The sequence below is a fragment of the Salmo trutta genome, chromosome 18 (genome assembly GCF_901001165.1).
Source record: "Salmo trutta chromosome 18, fSalTru1.1, whole genome shotgun sequence".
NCBI lineage: Eukaryota > Metazoa > Chordata > Actinopteri > Salmoniformes > Salmonidae > Salmo > Salmo trutta.
The window spans coordinates 22548409-22569513 of record NC_042974.1 but is presented as its reverse complement, the minus strand read 5'-3'; the positions used below and the strand labels follow the sequence as shown (position 1 = coordinate 22569513).

General features: G+C 42.6%; 1 long non-coding RNA gene across 1 annotated transcript; it reads right to left on the bottom strand.

Annotated features, from left to right (window-relative positions):
- Positions 1-6877: 6877 nt before the first annotated feature.
- Positions 6878-10165, bottom strand: LOC115152637 (uncharacterized). Its single transcript, XR_003867545.1, has 2 exons — positions 10087-10165; positions 6878-7029 (listed from the first exon to the last, which is right to left on the bottom strand). It is a non-coding gene; the product is annotated as an uncharacterized LOC115152637 (long non-coding RNA).
- Positions 10166-21105: the final 10940 nt, after the last annotated feature.

Sequence of the window (21105 nt, the reverse complement as noted above, 5' to 3'; positions counted from 1 at the left end):
TCTGTCTCTTTCATCTCGCCTTGTCTCTCCTCGCCAGGGTAACGCTCTCGCCTCAGCTGGCACCTCAGACTTCGCCGGTAGCACAGCACATCTGGATCAGGGGCTCGGAGTGAAGGATGGTGAGAAAGAAGAAGTGTGTGTGTGTGTGTGTGTGTGTGTGTGTGTGTGTGTGTGTGTGTGTGTGTGTGTGTGTGTGTGTGTGTGTGTGTGTGTGTGTGTGTGTGTGTGTGTGTGTGTGTGCCTGCGTGCTACATGTGTTACCGCGTATAGGTTGAGGTTGCTGCCTGCCTGCCCCCGGACTTGCTCTAGAGACCATCTTTGCTTGCTCTCCCCATTTGACCACCTCCCTCCGTCGACCACTCAAGCCATGCACTTTCTCAACCTTCCACATGACCTTCCATCTCATGAATGATATAGTTGTTGTTTTCTAAATTGCTTGTCTTTTTTGTTTTGCTTTAAATTGCTTTGAGAATATTTATGCAATGAATAGCACTATAAAAGTTGAATACATTTGCATTATTATTATTATACTGTATGTCTGTTCTCAATCATGTGCTATCTTTGGAATCAGTCTTGATCACAAATAGAAAACAGACTTTCTGTAGGACAGGGTGGAATCTCAAATATTTTATACACTGCTCAAAAAAATAAAGGGAACACTTAAACAACACATCCTAGATCTGAATGAAAGAAATAATCTTATTAAATACTTTTTTCTTCACATAGTTGAATGTGCTGACAACAAAATCACACAAAAATAATCAATGGAAATCCAATTTATCAACCCATGGAGGTCTGGATTTGGAGTCACACGCAAAATTAAAGTGGAAAACCACACTACAGGCTGATCCATCTTTGATGTAATGTCCTTAAAACAAGTCAAAATGAGGCTCAGTAGTGTGTGTGGCCTCCACGTGCCTGTATGACCTCCCTACAACGCCTGGGCATGCTCCTGATGAGGTGGCGGGTGGTCTCCTGAGGGATCTCCTCCCAGACCTGGACTAAAGCATCCGCCAACTCCTGGACAGTCTGTGGTGCAACGTGGCGTTGGTGGATGGAGCGAGACATGATGTCCCAGATGTGCTCAATTGGATTCAGGTCTGGGGAACGGGCGGGCCAGTCCATAGCATCAATGCCTTCCTCTTGCAGGAACTGCTGACACACTCCAGCCACATGAGGTCTAGCATTGTCTTGCATTAGGAGGAACCCAGGGCCAACCGCACCAGCATATGGTCTCACAAGGGGTCTGAGGATCTCATCTCGGTACCTAATGGCAGTCAGGCTACCTCTGGCGAGCACATGGAGGGCTGTGCGGCCCCCCAAAGAAATGCCACCCCACACCATGACTGACCCACCGCCAAACCGGTCATGCTGGAGGATGTTGCAGGCAGCAGAACGTTCTCCACGGCGTCCCCAGACTCTGTCACGTCTGTCACGTGCTCAGTGTGAACCTGCTTTCATCTGTGAAGAGCACAGGGCGCCAGTGGCGAATTTGCCAATCTTGGTGTTCTCTGGCAAATGCCAAATGTCTTGCACGGTGTTGGGCTGTAAGCACAACCCCCACCTGTGGACGTCGGGCCCTCATACCACCCTCATGGAGTCTGTTTCTGACCGTTTGAGCAGACACATGCACATTTGTGGCCTGCTGGAGGTCATTTTGCAGGGCTCTGGCAGTGCTTCTCCTGCTCCTCCTTGCACAAAGGCGGGGTTAGCGGTCCTGCTGCTGGGTTGTTGCCCTCCTACGGCCTCCTCCACATCTCCTGATGTACTGGCCTGTCTCCTGGTAGCTCCTCCATGCTCTGGACACTACGCTGACAGACACAGCAAACCTTCTTGCCACAGCTTGCATTGATGTGCCATGCTGGATGAGCTGCACTACCTGAGCCACTTGTGTGGGTTGTAGACTCCGTCTCATGCTACCACTAGAGTGAAAGCACCGCCAGCATTCAAAAGTGACCAAAACATCAGCCAGGAAGCATAGGAACTGAGAAGTGGTCTGTGGTCTCCACCCACAGAACCACTCCTTTATTGGGGGTGTCTTGCTTATTGCCTATAATTTCCACCTGATGCCTATTCCATTTGACAAACAGCATGTGAAATGTATTGTCAATCACTGTTGCTTCCTAAGTGGACAGTTTGATTTCACAGAAGTGTGATTGACTTGGAGTTACATTATGTTGTTTAAGTGTTCCCTTTATTTTTTTGAGCAGTATATTTAACTAGGCAAGTCAGTTAAGAACAAATTCTTATTTACAATGACGGCCTACCCATAGGCCAAACCCGGTCAATACTGGACCAATTGTGCGCCACCCTATGGGATTCCCAATCACGGCCGGATGTGATACAGCCTGGATTCAAACCAGGGACTGTAGTGATGCCTGAGATGCAGTGCCTTAGACCTCTGCGCCACTCGGGAGCCAGGTATAGGAAGCTACTTCTAAACAAGAGCATATGCAGGAACATAGCCCTGATGTCTTGCTGAGACTAAAGTAGTTACTTAACTAAGTATGAAAATGCTCTGTGAGAGAATAAATCTATACATTATTATCCAGACAAGGAAAAATATGTATATTTTCCAGACAATAGGCAAGCTGACTGTAGTCCTCCTTGTGTAGGTCTATAGATCTCAGCTGAACTATGTTAATTTCAACACAGCATATTGAGGTGTCTCACTATAAGGCAATGTATTTGTTTTGAGATTCCCTGTTAAATTCATAACTTCTCAGAATCTGCCGTTGCTGAGTGGGATGCGGCAAATACTCTCTTCTTCAGACCACCAATCTCAAGAATGGAATGTTTTTGTGGAGTGCGGTTTTGGAGTCTCATGCTTTTGAATTTATACTTGCAAATCCTTTTCCATATGTTCTGCTGTTCTCCTGCACAGCAAGCATTGAGTTTGAGTCTGGGGAGAGGATCAAGAATTCAAGCCATCCAAGTTCTCCCACTCGCTCTAATAAGGGACTGTTTAAATATAAACAAGAGAATTGCATCCACCATATTTAAACAAAAAAGGAGTTTTGGAATCATTGTCTTTGATGATTGCACTAAAACACATGTATGTTGGCATTGTTAGATGGGATTTGAGGCAATTGGAGGATATATGTGAAAAGGAATACAAGACAGAATCCACTTGGCAAAAACTGTCATGTCCTATAGAGTGGCTTGCGAAAGTATTCATCCCCTTGGCATTTTTACTTTTTTGTTGCCTTACAACCTGGAATTAAAATGGATTTTTTGGGGGTTTGTATCATTTGATTTACACAACATGCCTACCACTTTGAAGATGCAAAATATTCTTTATTGTGAAACAAACAAGAAATAAGACTTGAGCGTGCATGACTATTCACCCCACAAAGTAAATACTTTGTACAGCCACCTTTTGCAGCAATTACAGCTGCACGTCTCTTGGGGGTATGTCTCTTTAAGCTTGGCACATCTAGCCACTGGGATTTTTTTCCCATTCTTCAAGGCAAAACTGCTCCAGCTCCTTCAAGTTGGATGGGTTCTGCTGGTATACACCAATCTTTAAGTCATACCACAGATTCTCAATTGGATTGAGGTCTGGGCTTTGACTAGGCCATTCCAAGACATTTAAATGTTTCACCATAAACCACTCGAGTGTTGCTTTAGCAGTATGCTTAGGGTTATTGTCCTGCTGGAAGGTGAACCTCCGTCCCAGTCTCAAATCTCTGGAAGACTGAAACAGGTGTCCCTCAAGAATTTCCCTCTATTTAGTGCCATCCATCATTCCTTCAATTCTGACCAGTTTCCCAGTCCCTACCAATGAAAAACATCCCCACAGCATGATGCTGCCACCACCGTGCTTCACTGTGGGGATGGTGTTCTCAGGGTGATGAGAGGTATTGGGTTTGTGCCAGACATAGCATTTTCCTAGATGGCCAAAAAACTCAATTTTAGTCTCATCTGACCAGAGTACCTTCTTCCATATGGTTGGGGAGTCTCCCACATGCCTTTTGGCGAACACCAAACGTGTTTGCTTATTTTTTTCTTCAAGCAATGGCTTTTTTCTGGCCACTCTTCCGTAAAGCCCAACTCTGTGGAGTGTACGGCTTAAAGTGGCCATATGGACAGATACTCCGATCTCCGCTGTGGAGCTTTGCAGCTCCTTCAGGGTTATCTTTGGTCTCTTTGTTGCCTCTCTGATTAATGCCCTCTTTGTCTGATCCGTGAGTTTTGGTGGGCGGCCCTCTCTTGGCAGGTTTGTTGTGGTGCCATATTCTTTAACATTTTTTAATAATGGATTTCCTTGGGATGGTGCTCCTTGGGATGTTCAAAGTTTCTGATCTTTTTTATAACCCAACTCTGATCTGTACTTTTCCTTGGTCTTCATGTTGCCGCTTGCTTGGTGGTGCCCCTTGCTTAGTGGTGTTGCACACTCTGGGGACTTTTAGAACAGGTGTCTATATACTGAGATCATGTGACACTTAGATTGCAAACCCTTGGACTTTATTTAACTAATTATGTGACTTCTGAAGGTAAATGGTTGCACCAGATCTCATTTAGGGGTTTCATAGCAAAGTGGATGAATGCATATGCACACACCATTTTTCCTTATTTTTTAAAACATTTTTTAAAGAAGTAATTTTTTAAATTTCACTTCACCAATTTGGACTATTTTGTGTTTGTCCATTACATGAAATCTAAATAAAAATGTATTTAAATTACAGGTTGTAATTCAGCAAAATAGGAACAACGCCAAGGGGGATGAATACTTTTGCAAGGCACTTATGAATATGCAAAAAAAATCTGTCATCTGTTTTGTAAAGCATTAGCTTTGAATAAAATGTGGAATTGAACAATGTTTGCAAAAAGCTAGCCTATTTCAAGCTACTCATTATACAGACCAGCTTAGCATTGGGTTGAAGCTAATTAAGCTTGTATATTAAAATGAATAAAGGATAGTTCTATTTTGAATAACAATAAATACTTTCTTTTGGATGAATATAAAAATGCATTACTACCACGAAAGCTCAGCATCTTCATCACCTGGAGTTCCGTGGATCCACATGCACTGAAACCTTACTCTCAAACATAATATTGACTGCCATGGCTTGTCCTTCATTTTGTGATCATTGTCGTAACATCATCTATGTTCAGAAAATTCAGTAATCATGTGAAGCACTAATGACACAGGGCTTCACCAGACTAGGTGGCTGTAGGTGATGGCGAGACGTCTTTACACTTCCTGTCACAACAAGTCAGTTCTCAGCTCTAAACGTTGTGAAGAAGGACAATGGTAACAAGAATGATCTGGAAGTGTCTGATTGTGGTCAGCTCTTTAAACCGACCGCATTACTACCCCAAGAACACTCCTCAGACTTCAGAGATCTCTCTTGTTACTTGATCCACACATGTATTTTTTCAAAAGTGTATTAGGTCCTATTTTCCAATGCCATCGGACTGCTAACTGGCGTCACAGGGTGCGATCAAGAAGGTGTTGCTGGGATATTTCACCACATGGAGGGGAAGCCAATTGTGTGTGGCGCCGTCTCTGCAGGGATTAGGGGTGTCATTAAGCGGCTGTGAGTCGCCATCGCGGCCTGTGTCACTGAGCCTCCGGTTACCTCAGTTACCTCATTAAAAAGACCAGGAGCTGGCCTTTATCTCAGCTCCCCCTCATTAGACTGTGATTGGTTAATGGCCTCACCACCCTCCTATCATCCACACCCCTAACCACCCATGCCAGCTACTGTGCTGTATGATGGAGGCCAGCAGAGAGGTGCCAGTCTGTGGCCTCTGACCTCAGTGCTAGAAAGACCCTTTAGTTAGTAATTATCTTGCAATAATTTTGAGTAGCCTACACTGATTGCCCAATCAATTCTGAGAACCAATTTTTTGTTGCCCTTTTGGGAACCAAGCTACTTTCGAAACAATCTGTTTCATGTCAAACACCAAATGAAAGGCATCGTTACAAGACTCACTACGTGAGTGAACAGTTAGACCTGTTACATGGCACTCCATTGGATGGTGAGGTTGTAATATACTACCAATCACTGCTCTTTAGCATACTACACAGCATCAGTTATACTGAGTGTTCATTCAGTGCTTGTTGACTCTATTAAAAAGCATAATTTGTGTGGGTTTGCAAAGAAAATGAATCCAGAAAGAGATTTATTTTTCTTCCCTGCTTAATACTCCCCTTGCTACCATCACCTAATGAGTAAGTATGTGTAATAAAGGGCCGAATGGTAATTTCTCGTGAGAAATCATCCAGATAATAAGGATGACTGCTATAGCTTTAGAGTTCATTAAAAGCCTAGCGACTAACACACCAGGTGTTAAGTATAGTAAATTGGGTCCATTTGTTCTCTTCTGTTCGGATGTTGTCATCGCAATGATCGTGACCCTGGGTGCAGTAGAACTGCTCTCCATGTGCTCTCGTCTTTGTAAAACTAGTTACACAGGAATAGTAACCAACCTACTGACTGCTGTGTGTGTGTGTGTGTGTGTGTGTGTGTGTGTGCGCGCGCGTGTGTGTGTGCGTGCGCGCGTGTGCGTGACTGACTGTGTGTGTGTGTGTACACGCGCATGTGCGTGTTTGGAGGTGGAGGTGGTTGGTAGTAAAAGCATATCTAAAGGGGTATATAAATAACAACCTTTGTTTCCTCTCATCTGATCAGCCATCTTTACAGAGGAGGTAGAGGTGTGTTCAAACACCAAACCCTGACTCAGTGTCCCCCAGGCCTGGAGAGCTGAGGCCAAATAGTAGGTAGGGCAGGCCTTAATGAGCAGCCATGGATGTCTTTTGGAACTCCCCCTTTGTGAAGTTGGTTCAAAGACAAATTGTGTTGTTTGATGAAGGAAAAAGTTAGATAAATGATTAAGTGTTTCGTAAGTCAACAACGTTTCGCACCACTTTACTTCATGTTTGATTTATTTATAACCGCTGCTCTATGATGAGTACTGTACTGCAACAAAATAATCCAAATCAGTCCAGTTTAGTGTCTGTAATGTAGAGTATAACGATGATCCAGCCAAGACCCTCGAGCAGTGTGGCTAAGGTGAGGTCTGAAAAACACAATTATGCACACACACATAGATTAGGGGAAATTAGAATTCCAAGTAAATGTAAGCATTTACATGTGGTAAATATCCTGTCGGATTTTGCAAATGTGAAAGCTTAAGTATTACACCCATAGGCTATGAGCGGGGAAAGACATACATGCAGACACTCTCTCCCTCACACATGACTAGGCCTAACTAACTTCCATTCGATAGAGTGGGCTATTATTCGTTCAGTTCTATTCTGTCTTGTTATACATTTTGAACGGAGGAATATAATTTCACTCATATGAACTCATTCTTATCTACAATCTATGTCACTAAATCAATTATATTTTCCAATGTTGAATTGTTCAACATTTTGCGAGCAGTAGCCTATAACTTATTGTCAGTTTCTAGAATCCAAACCATGTAATATGAGTCTCATTTCAAGGCAATTAAGTTAATTTCATACCCATTTATTTTTTTCAATTGAGGAACCTTTTCAGTATGACCTTTTCTAATACAACAACAGTAGAAGTAGTTAAATAAAAATTTGTATCCCTCAGATTGGGTATTTCAGAATTGTGATTAGATCTGTAAATCAAGCTATTGTAAGTTATTACATGGGCAATGGTAAGAGAAAGAAGAATTACACTTTGACCAATAACGTGCAGTTTTAGAGGATACTCCAAGCACTTTCTGCAATTATTTATGACAAAGTTGTCTTACCAATATATACCAATCATGACTCTTGTACTGTTACACAGTTGCTGTGTAGCTTAGACTGTAGGCTAAAGCAGTTTGCTGTTTGTTTTTGAACCTCTCCAATTGGTCATTGGGCGTGTTGACATTACCCCGGCGAGCAGTTGTGTTAAAAGAGAACAATAGCCATAATGGAGATCTCTATCCAAGGTTACATATCTGATCAGGGCCTTTAAAGATCAAACGTCCAGCCAAACGTTTGGCATTTCACACAAGCATTTCTCTTTTGATGTCCATCACTGGACCTCTTCAAAGCTATTGTTTTCACATTGCCATAAATACATAAACATTATGACCTGTAATCAATATAGGCATATTCTGATTGCATGCAGGACATGCTGTATTTCTTCAGTTCATTCAAAATGGACCAAACTTAGTGAGCGTTAGATCATTGACCGCTCATCGCTTTGTTGATAAAAAGTATTTACATCTCTGTATGAGTAATGGAAATACATTGTCTCATAGTACTTTGAGTGAAACTGATTTGTAACAAACAATACGTGCCATATCATAATCCAGCAAGAATCTGCTGTTTTATGTTGTTTGTGCACCATTTATGTCATACAATTAAAGTTATATCATCATTTACTGATATTCTGAGTAATGCACACCACAACACTGAGAAACATTGAGTGTTAGTTCAACGTGGATATACAATTTCTTGTATTTTGCAAATACATAGAGGGCCTCAGTATCACATGTCTCTGATGATAGAGTGGACCAGGAGGACTAAGATATATTGTTGCAGCTCTGTTTCTCAACTAATGCTCACCACTGTGACAAAGAAATGAATCTAAGCGATGTGTTTCAATATTCGATAAATATTTCCAATACCCCGCAGTTTGACAGAACTCTAGGTCTTATCAGTGACATGCTGTACATCACCTTGATTCTGTTCTGATGGAAACGGCTATCATCACACAAATGATGTTTCAAATGGGAAGGAATGTCAGTGATAAGCAGAACGCATGACCAATCACTTTCCTGGAAAAAATTATAGGAGATTAATCCTGAAAGGGAGCAAAACATGCTGCTTATTAAATCATTTATTTTTTCCCCTCTTCATGCTTTTCATGGGTGGTCAACTATAATCCGTTTACCGTCTGGCTCTTTCTGGGTGTTAAGACATCCACTTTTCATTTGCACAAATAGTATGATAGTTTCAAGCACCCGTTTGAATTAATTCTCTTTTAAGTTTTATTCCGCCCCTCAAAGAAAAACAAACCACCCACTTTTAATCTACCGAAAGCTGGGTTTTTTTTCTTTCAGAAAAATAGGATTTACCCACAATTCTTTTTGCTGACATCCCCTCCCCCACTTTGCACATACACACACACACACACACACACACACACACACACACACACACACACACACACACACACACACACACACACTGGCAACGCACACACACTGGCAACGCACACACACATGCATACACGCATACACACACACACATGCACATACACACACGCGCACACACACACACACACACGCGCACGCACACACACACACACACACAAACACACACACACACACACACACACACACACTGTATAATTTATAAAGCCTAAGCTCTTTCAATACTCCAAAATGCCAGATAAACTTTTCTCATTTGCCCCTAATTTGGTCACGCAAGATAATGCCAACATCTGAAGGCTTTTTAAACTGCTTTTTAAAATGCATTCCTGAAAGGAGCTCGCTCTGGCACCTCAGCACCTTGTCAGCTCCCATAATTATTTCCAATCCGGAGCTAGCCCTTAATGTGCTGATTAATCCAGCCCTCTCCTCACTGTGAGATGCATTCAGCTCCATTAATTTTTCAAAAAACGTCTCGCTCTCTTTTCTGGGAGTCCTGCAGATGTCAGGGCTGTGGTGGAGAAAGCCATTAGAAGTTAACACCTCCCACTCCCCAGGGACTGGCATGAACTCTCCCCTCCCTCGTCTTAATGCCAAGCACCCGCTTTAGGAACGCCAGCTGCCAAGTCTGGCATTCTCTAAACCTGGACATCACCAAGCGTCACCCCCCAAAAGAACACAGGCTTAATTATTAGAGCCCTGAACAAACCAACGCAGGGATAAAAGGGGGGGTCCTGGATTGAAATGGACTCATAAACATTGTGGTATCATTATCCCCTTCCACGATCAGTTTTCATATGAATGCAACAATTTAGATTGTATTTTGTGCCTTTATCAGGCCTCAGGCAAGGCACCTGTCTGCAGCTCACTGTCTGATTAGACCCCTTGAAAATTATTCTATAGCCAGCATCCCTACACAGTGCGAGCGAATTCAAAGAGGTCTGAAAGCTGTGTTCCAACCTTCTCTCAGTCTTGAGCTTTGTGCCACTTCCCTTCTGCAGACTGGTTACAAGCCGTCCCCATTGAGAAAATACCCGCCTTCAGCCATCTTTTATCTGAGGATGGGTGGGTGAATGGTGGAAATGAGGATTCCTGGAGAGACTCGGGATGGAGAGAATAGAAACAAAGACTTCGCCATGGAAACAATGTCTCTTTTTTCCAGTGCTTCCCACTTTCATCCCAAGGACTCCTGTCAGAAAGAAGGAAGGAGAGTACATATAATACCTTTTAAGAGGCTGCCAGTTCTATCCCATGTGATAAGCTCCGCTTGAATCACAATGGCGTTTCAGGACCTCACAGTCGCCCCACCGCAGGCCTAGGTACACACACTACGGCTGCAGGCACGTCAACACGGATATCCAGACCCACTAGAAGTATCACAATGCTGTTCATTAGCTATATTACAGCCTAAAATACTAATTCATGTCAGAATCTCAGGAGTTCTGCAAAGAACACTGGCTTATTTTTTTGCTGAGTATTATTGATAAATGATTGCAGTAATTACACTCTTACAAAGAGCAGCACACCGATGAAAAGTCATTATAATACTATAAACTGAGGCGTATAACTTTGGTAACTCAGGTTGGTTTCGTAGATGAAAACCCCTGAAAGCATACAAAAATCCTCTGAACATAAACAGTGTCAAATACACAGCCATTTTGAATGTTAATGAAACTGAAGTGTTAGAATGTCAGAAATCTGTCCAATAACGATAACGGAGCAACTCCTGTTCACACTGAGCGCGCTGCAGCTCGTAGAAACTCCAAGTGCAGCCTCATTTACGTGCTAATGTGGGGAGGCAGATAAAGGACGGAGGAGTGATCACACGCCATGTCAGAGAGTCACCCTTTGAACCGTCCCTCATGTGCATGAAGAGGTGGAATGAAAGAGCCTCGGAATTGGCAGGTTTACACACAAAAGAAAAACCCATTCCACTCAACTCCCTACGTTAGTGACAGAGACAAATGATTGTTCATTAGTTACCTCTGTGTTATATTTGAGAAGAAAGTGACGACAGGAGTTCTTTCTGTGTGAGTATACTGCACAATATGTGATGGCTTTTCTATTTATCTCAGACGTCTGATATGAACACTGTCAAAATCATTAAATTCTAACTTTTTTTCACTCACTTGGCTTGTCAAAATGATAACATTAGCTTTTGGGTTTAGTTTCGGTAAGAACCCCAAAATGGTTAAAGTTAGCAATTTTTGGGGATGTTTTAAATGGGGAAGATAATGTAGTTATTTATCCGGAGCAAATGTCCAATGCTCTAGATAAAGTTACAAACCCATGGATGATCCCTTTCAAGCACAGCATTGCATCACTAGTTGGATTGGTGGAGTACTCCGGATCACTTCCTCCAACCACAGGTTAACTTACTTGAACCACAGGTGACTCTTCCAGATAACTTTATTGGACTTCCTGTTTAAGTTTTTGGACCATCAGGGTGTGTGTCCCAGACCAGTGTTTTTGGAAGATTCATAGGGCTGGCCATTATCTTTTTCTTGGACAATCCACAGGGGCGTCCCAGATCACATCTTTAGACGAGCAGATAACTTTTTTCGATGGTCTGTAGGGATGTGACCAGATCACTTTTTTGCTATTCATTGACTACAGGTCAGCGTTCAACACCATATTGCCCTCAAAGCTCATCACCAAGCTAAGGACCCTGGGACGAAACACCTCCCTCTACAACTGGATCCTGGACTTCCTGACGGGCCGCCCCCAGGTGGTAAGGGTAGGTAACAACACATCCGCCACGCTGATCCTCAACACGGGAGTCCCTCAGGGGTGTGTGCTCAGTCCCCTCCTATACTCCCTGTTCACTCATGACTGCACGGCCACGACTCCAACACCATCATTAAGTTTGCCGACAACACAATAGTGGTAGGCCTGATCACCGACAACAATAAGACAGCCTATAGGGAGTAGGTCAGAGACCTGGCTGTGTGGTGCCAGGATAATAACCTATCCCTCAACGTGATCAAGACAAAGGAGATGATTGTGGATTACAGGAAAAGGAGGACTGAGCACGCCCGCGTTCTCATCGACGGGGTTGTAGTGCAGCAGGTTGAGAGCTCCAAGTTCCTTAGTGTCCACATCACCAACAAACTAACATGGTCTAAACACAACAAGACAGTCGTGAAGAGGGAACGACAAAGCCTATTCCCCCTCAGGAGACTGAAAAGATTTGGCATGGGTCCTCAGATCCTCAAAAAGTTATACAGCTGCACCATCGAGAGCATCCTGACTGGTTGCATCACTGCCTGGTATGGCAACTGCTCGGCCTCCGACCACAAGGCACTACAAAGGGAAGTGTGTTCAGCCCAGTACATCACTGGGGCCAAGCTTCCTGCCATCCAGGACCTCTATACCAGGCGGTGTCAGAGGAAGGCCCTAAAAATTGTTAAAGACTCCAGCCACCCCAGTCATAGTCTGTTCTCTGCTACCGCACGGCAAGCAGTACTGGAGCGCCAAGTCTATGTCCAAAAGGCTTCTTAACAGCTTCATCCCCAAGCCATAATACTCCTGAACACCTAATCAAATGGCTACCCAGACTGTTTGCATTGTCGTCGTCGTCGTCCCCCTCTTTTACGCTGCTTTTACTCTCTGGTTATTATATATGCATAGTCACCTGAACTCTACCTACATGTACATATTACCTCAATTACCTCGACTAACCTGTACCCCCACACATTGACTCTGTACTGGTACTTCTGCATATAGCCTCGCTATTGTTATTTTACTGCTGCTCTTCAACTATTTGTTATTTTAATTGAAATGTTTTACTTATCTATTTTTTTACTTAACACTTATTTTTCTTAAAACTACATTGTTGGTTAAGGGCTTGTAAGTAAGCATTTCACTGTAAGGTCTACACCTTATTTGGCGCATGTGACAAATTACATTTGATTTGATTAGATTAGATACGTATTTCGGGTCCATCACATCAGTGGTGTCAAAAATCACTTCTTTGGACCCTATCTAAGTGTTCTGTCTACCCAGGTTTGATATGTGAGCTCAGGGGTTAATGGTTGTTCTTTTTGATCAAATTGAAGTATTTGAGGAATGTAAATGAAGAATGTAAATGAATCGGGAATCATTGAAAGAATCACCTGGTCACATTTTCTCTGTCTGAGAGACAGATTTGGGTATATTTGAGAATGCAGAAATAGTCATGTTTGGTTGATTCATAACCATACAGTATAAGTGAATGGACCCCAGTAACAGAACTGGTGTTCAGTTAGTATTTAGTACGTCTGATACAGTGCAATAGTATACATGACTAGATGTGTTTTCAAGTCCTGCATCATTACCTGTGCAGCCCCTAGAGTCGTGACGCAATGAAACTCATATAGAACAGGAAGTGTTTCACAAACCACAAAACATGGCTCTAAGCCGTGTTGAAGTTTTAACAAACCCCCGAATGGTATTTGACTAATGGGCACAAATGTTCTCAGCCACCCAGTGACCTCTAGCTCCTGCTCCAGCCATCCTGTTAACGAGAACAGCCATGTGGGGCCACATTAGCGGTGCCACGTTACACATTCCCACATGCGGTTGAAATATTAAAATAATGCACCTGTAATTTTTCCTCTACTCGCTAATATTTTACACGCTCGTTTAGCACGAGTGTGAGTCTGTGTTACTGAGTCATAAAGGTTCTGGTGGGTTGGCGGCTGTGTGGTCACAGTTTGATACCTCCCTTCACTTTTCGTCTACACGTGGTTACAGTTTGACAGAAACAGACTTTCTTTTACATATCGATGTTTGCTTAACTTACTTATTCGGGTAAGTTATTTACGATAATCACCACAGATTTTACAGACACTGTGCCTTCCTCTCTTTGGGTTGTGTTATTTTTCACTTTTAAATCAAATTGGTTGGTAATCAACTGTATAAATGCGTTACTGTTCATGTTTTGAACTCTGGACTGGTAAGGCTGTTCATGTGATGTTGGTTGACATCCCAACACGAAGGTAATAGTTCTGCTTGACTTCACAGGTATTAATATGCTGCTGTAGGAAAGATCCTGTTACACAAGGTACTTACAATGCCATGGCCCTTACAATATCCTAAACAGGACCATTAGGCCAGGCTTTTAGGTAATCCAGCTGTTCCCCTCATTGCACTAGCTGATTTCCAAATGTTCCAAGTGTTACAACATATTGGACCACTAACACAGCCAAACACAGTGCCATGTACACATTTAATACTACGCTGATTTGGGACAGACAGTGAATGTGAATACTGCCCCCACACCTGATGGTTATGTGTCCTTTGTAAATTACTCGACTCAATACTGTTACTGGGTAACTCCATTTCTTTATAGACAGGTAGTTATTGGGATTATAAGGCTTCAGTAACATGAGTAACAGTAACATGAGTCCTGGATGGGCCACACAGTATTACATACATCCTTATAAAGGTAAAGAATACAGCTTTATTAACTACACATCTAACATCAAAAGCTATTTGTTGACTGGAAACCAGTGAGAGAGCATCAAGCCTGTACTGTAGTTTCTGTCCCCATAATAGTCTCTGTATTAAAGGATGAAAAAAAAGAAAGAAAGAAACCTCAATGGCTGGAGTTCAGAGAGGGGGCAGGCCAGATTGCGCTAGAATTGCTTTGAGTGGTGGATCGGCATTGCAGGAATTTTTTCATTTCCTGTTACTCAATAATTCTACTCTCGTTAGGTCCTTGGACAACATCCTGCACTGTGCGTTGTCTGATCAGCTCAATCAAATGGACAGACGCAGGGGAAACATGCTTTAATCCTCAGCCATTGGTCCGCGGCATGGTGGCCCAATATGCCCTGACTGTGAGGGGGCCAAAGCCTGTGGTCTTGGGGGCCGGACCCAGGTTCAGTGATGTCACACACTGGGGACATCAGCCAACCACACCCCCTCAATAGACATGATTATATCATCCTCCGGGCTTTTTATGACCTCATGGTGATGAATGGCAATGATTCAGCCATCTTTTAGCTGAGGAAATAAAGAAAACAGTCACATGAGAAGCAGAACGAAGCAAGCGGTAAGTGGTTTACAGTGGGGCGTTGACTTCCAGGCCTCCAGGGCTGCAGCTAGCTAGTGTGTCTGCTGGCTCTCTGTCCCTCCCTCTCTACAGCTCTCTCTTCATGGCGGTTTAGTGTCAAATAAATCACCTGCCATCACAGGTGTTGATCTGTTTTTTAGTAAGCGCATGAGTGAGGACGACCTGTGAGAGGAGAAGGAGGAGGCAGGAAAGGAGTAGGGGTTAGGGCACGGGGCCTGGGCCTACTGGGATGCTGCTGTTGTACCCTGAAGAAATGAGCAAAAATAGAACATGATCGTGACTGATGTATGTGGGTGTCATAATTGTTCTGATAAAAGAGAGTGCTTACCATGATGAGTATAAATCAATACAAATTCTACCTGGCTGTTATGTGTATGTCTGCATTACACAGTTCCTTTCTTCACAACACACCACACTCTTTGTTTTGAAAGGAACTATCCCTTTTGTTCAAATGACCGCTACTATTTTTTCGATTGACAGGTGAATAGGAACAAACATGATTCATCATTGAGGCAAAAGGTGCACATTGAGCTTCAAAAGTGCAACAGTCAATGGATAGGATACATATTCACTGTTACCGTCATGGGTGGACATTATCTCTACTTATTTCATAAATTACACTATTGTCTCTTCATATTTGGCTTACTCCCCTGAAGCATGTAAGCATTACGCTTGAAAGAGAGCAAAGCGCAAGAGGCCTTTGCAGAACACTTGCCAAACTGCAATTCAACAATGACTGGCGCTCTCTCCAAGAGGTAAGTCAGTCCATTTAAAAAAAATATATATAATGATTGTCTAAACATTTATCCACTCTGTGTTTCTGTGTACATATGCTTTTGTCTAGACAGTGCTTTGCGGTAAAGCTGGCAAAACAACATTAGGCTGCAAGAGCGGCACGAAATACTGGTATCAAATGATGTCATCTCCCCATGTAATGTAAAGCTAAGATTGAGAGCGATCAATTAGGATTTGCAGTAGAGCAGAAAATAGCTTATGACAGTGCTAAGGTGGAGGGATATATGAGGGAAAACTAATTTTCTCTCATACCTTAGCAGGTTCACGATATGGCCAGGTTTCATGCATTTCTATAAGTAAAGCTATTTAGGGTAAAACAAATGTGATTGTCCCGATTTCTGATGTATGCAAGTCTGTAAGTCCAATTGTAATTTCAATGCATTGGTTATGATCCAAATGTGTAACTTGTCTACGAAACATATCCACCCATAAAAAGTGACACCTACAGTGGCTTGTGAAAGTATTCACCCCCCGTTGGCATTTTTCCTATTTTGTTGCCTTACAAACTGGAATTAAAATTTATGTTTTGGGGGTTTGTATCACTTGATTTACACAGCATGCCTACCATTTTGAAGATGCAAAATATTTTTTATTGTGAAACAAACAAGAAATAAGACAAAAAAACAGAACACTTGAGCGTGCATAACAACTCACCACCCCTAAAGTCAAAACTTTGTAGAGACACCTTTTGCAACAATTACAGCTGCAAGTCTCTTGGGGTATGTCTCTATAAGCTTGGTCCCTCTAGCCACTGGGATTTTTGCCCATTTAAGGCAAAACTGCCCCAACTCTTTCAAGTGGGGATGGGTTCCGCTGGTGTAAGCAATCTTTAAGTCATACCACAGATTCTCAATTGGATTGAGGTCTGGGCTTTGACTAGGCTATTCCAAAACATTTAAATGTTTCACCTTAAACCAGTTTTGCTTTAGCAGTATGCTTAGGGTCATTGTCCTGCTGGAAGGTGAACCCCCATCCCAGTTTCAAATCTCTAGAAGACTGAAACAGGTTTCCCTAAAGAATTTCCCTGTATTTAGCACCATCCATCATTCCTTCAATTCTGACCAGTTTCTGAGTCCCTGCCGATGAAAAACATCCCCACAACATGATGCTGTCACCACCATAATTTCACTGTGGGGATGGTGTTCTCAGGATGATGTTGGGTGTTGGGTTTTCCTAGATGGCCAAAAAGCTCAATTTTAGTCTCATCTGATCAGAGTACCTTTTTTCATGTGTTTGGGGAGTCTCCCACATGCCTTTTGGCAAACACCAAACGTGTTTGCTTATTTTTTTCTTTAAGCAATGTTTTTTTTTCTGGCCACTCTTCTGTAAAGCCCAGCTCTGTGGAGTGTACAGCTTAAAGTGGTCCTATGGACAGATACTCCAATCTCCGCTGTGGAGCTTTGCAGTTCCTTCAGGGTTATCTTTGGTCTCTTTGTTGCCTCTCTGATTAATGCCCTCCTTGCCTGGTCTGGGAGTTTTGGTGGGCGGCCCTCTCTTGGCAGGTTTGTTGTGGTGCCATATTCTTCCCATTTTTTAATAATGCATTTAATGTTGCTCCGTGGGATGTTCAAAGTTTAAGATTTTTTTTTATATCCCAACCCTGATCTGTACTTCTCCACAATTTTGTCCCTGACCTGTTTGGAGAGCTCATTGGTCTTCATGGTGCTGCTTGCTTGGTGGTGCCCCTTGTTTAGTGGTGTTGCAGACTCAGGGGCCTTTCAGCACAGGTGTATATATACTGAGATCATGTGACAGATCATGTGACATTTAGATTGCACACAGGTGGACTTTATTTAACTAATTATGTGACTTCTGAAGGTAGTTGGTTGCACCAGATATTATTTAGGGGCTTCATAGCAAATGGGTTGAATACATACAGTTGTATTCGGAAGTTTACATAAACTTAGGTAGGAGCCATTAAAACAAATTTTTCAACCACTCTACAAATTTCTTGTTAACAAACTATAGTTTTGGCAAGTCGGTTAGGACATCTACTTTGTGCATGACACAAGTAATTTTTCCAACAATTGTATACAGACAGATTATTTCACTTATAATTCACTGTATTACAATTCCACTTGATCAGAAGTTTACATACACTAAGTTGACTGTGCCTTTAAACAGCTTGTAAAATTCCTGAAAATTATGTCATGGCTTTAGAAGCTTCTGATAAGCTAATTGACATAATTTGAGTCAATTGAAGGTGTACCTGTGGATGTATTTCAAGGCCGACCTTCAAACTCAGTGCCTCTTTGCTTGACAGCATGGGAAAATCAAAAGAAATCAGCCAAGACCTCCGAAAATGAATTGTAGAACTCCACAAGTCTGGTTCATCATTGGGAGCAATTTCCAAACGCCTGAAGGTACCACGTTCATCTGTACAAACAATAGTATGCAGGTATAAACACCATGGGAACACGCAGCCGTCATACCGCTCAGGAAGGAGACGCGTTCTGTCTCCTAGAGATGAACGTACTTTGGTGCGAAAAGTGCAAATCAATCCCAGAACAACAGCAAAGGACCTTGTGAAGATGCTGGAGGAAACAGACACAAAAGTATCTATATCCACAGTAAAACGAGTCCTATATCGACATAACCGCTCAGCAAGGAAGAAGCCACTGCTCCAAAACTGCCATAAAAAAGCCAGACAACGGTTTGCAACTGCACATGGGGACAAAGATCGTACTTTTTGGAGAAATGTCCTCTGATCTAATGAAACAAAAATAGAACTGTTTGGCCATAATGAACATCGTTAAGTTTGGAGGAAAAAGGGGGAGGCTTGCAAGCCGAAGAACACCATCCCAACCGTGAAGCACGGGGGTGGCAGCATCATGTTGTGGGGGTGCTTTGCTGCAGGAGGGACTGGTGCAGTTCACAAAATAGATGGCATCATGAGGATGGAAAAATATGTGGATATATTGAAGCAACAGCTCAAGACATCAGTCAGGACGTTGAAGCTTGGTCGCAAATGGGTCTTCCAAATGGACAATGACCACAAGCATACTTCCAAAGTTGTGGCAAAATGGCTGAAAGACAACAAAGTCCAGGTATTGGAGTGGCCATTACAAAGCCCTGACCTCAATCCTATTGAAAATTTGTGGGCAGAACTGAAAAAGTGTGTGCGTGCAAGGAGGCCTACAAACCTGACTCAGTTACACCAGCTCTGTCAGGAGGAATGGGCCAAAATTCACCCAACTTATTGTGGGAAGCTTGTGGAGCTTATGGCTACCCGAAACGTTTGACCCAAGTTAAACAATTTAAATGCAATGCTACCAAATACTAATTGAGTGTATGTGAACTTCTGACCCACTGGGAATGTGATGAAAGAAATAAAAGCTGAAAGAAATCATTCTCTCTACTATTATTCTGACATTTCACATTCTTAAAATAAAGTGGTGATCCTAACTGACCTAAGACATGGAATGTTTACTAGGATTAAATGTTAGGAATTGTGAAAAACTGAGTTTAAATGTATTTGGCTAAGGTGTATGTAAACTTCCGACTTAAACTGTATGCACGCACAACTTTTCCGTTTTTTCTTTGTTGTTGAGTTTTTTGAAACAAGTTATTTTTTTATTTTCACTTCACCAATTTGGACTATTTTGTGTATGTCCATTACATAAAATTCAAATAAAAATCGATTTAAATTACAGGTTGTAATGCAACAAAATAGGAAAAGCGCCAAAGGGGATGAATACTTTGGCAAGGCAATGTACTAGACTATCAGAAAAGATGGCCAGAGATGATAGAGTGTATCATCCACTGAAGGGTAATAAAATCAATAAGACCACAGTATAACCATTTTTAATGCCATGGTGCCTAATCCATCAGGCAGACTTAAATGGCACAATCTTCCATTGCTTTATTTCACACATACGTTACTGTTCAAAAGTTTGGGGTCACTTAGAAATGTCCTTGTTTTTGAAAGAAAAGCACATTTTTTGTCCATTAAAATAACATCAAATTGATTAGAAATACAGTGTAGACATTGTTAATGTTGTAAATTACTATTGTAGCTGGAAACGGCAGACTTTTCATGGATTATCTACTTAGGCGTACAGAGGTCCATTATCAGCAACCATCACTCCAGTGTTCCAATGGCAAGTTGTGTTAGCTAATCCAAGTTTTTCATTTTAAAAGGCTAATTGATCATTAGAAAACCCTTTTGCAATTATGTTAGCACAGCTGAAAACTGTTGTTCTGATTAAAGAAGCAATAAAACTGGCCTTCAGGACTAAGGTCCCACAGTTGACAGTGCATGTCAGAGCAAAAACCAAGCCACGAGGTAAAAGGAATTGTCCGTATAGCTCTGAGACACGATTGTGTCGAGGCACAGATCTGGGGAATGGTGCCAAAATATGTCTACAGCATTGAAGATCCCCAACAACACAGTGGCCTCGATCATTCTTAAATGGAAGAACTTTGGAACCACCAAGACTCTTCCTAGAGCTGGCCACCCGGCCAAACTGAGCAGTCAGATAGAAGGGCCTTGGTCAGGGAGGTGACCAATAACCCGATGGTCACTCTGACAGAGCTCTGGAGTTCGTCTGTGGAGATAGGATAGCCTCCCAGAAGGACAACCATCTCTGCAGCACTCCACCAATCAGGCCTTTATGGTAGAGTGGCCAGACAGAAGCCCCTCCTCAGTAAAAGGCACATGGCAGCCCTCTTGGAGTTTGCCAAAAGGCACCTAAAGACTCTCAGACCATGAGAAACAAGATTCTCTGGTCTGATGAACCCAAGATTGAATTCTTTGGCCTGAATGCCAAGCGTCATGTCTGGAAGAAACCTGGCACCACCCCTACGGTGAAGCATGGTGGTGGCAGCATAATGTTGTAGGGAGTTTTTCAGCAGTAGGGATTGTGAGACAAGTCAGGATCAAGGCAAAGATGAATGAAGCAAAGTACAGAGAGATCCTTGATAAAAACCTGCTCCAGAGCACTCAGGACCTCAGACTGGGGCGAAGGTTCACCTTCCAACAGAACAAGGACCCTAAGCACACACCCAAGACAACGCATGAGTGACTTTGGAACAAGTCTCTGAGTGTCCTTGAGTGGCCCAACCAGAGCCTGGACTTGAACCCGATTGAACATCTCTGGAGAGACCTGAAAATAGCTTTGCAGCAA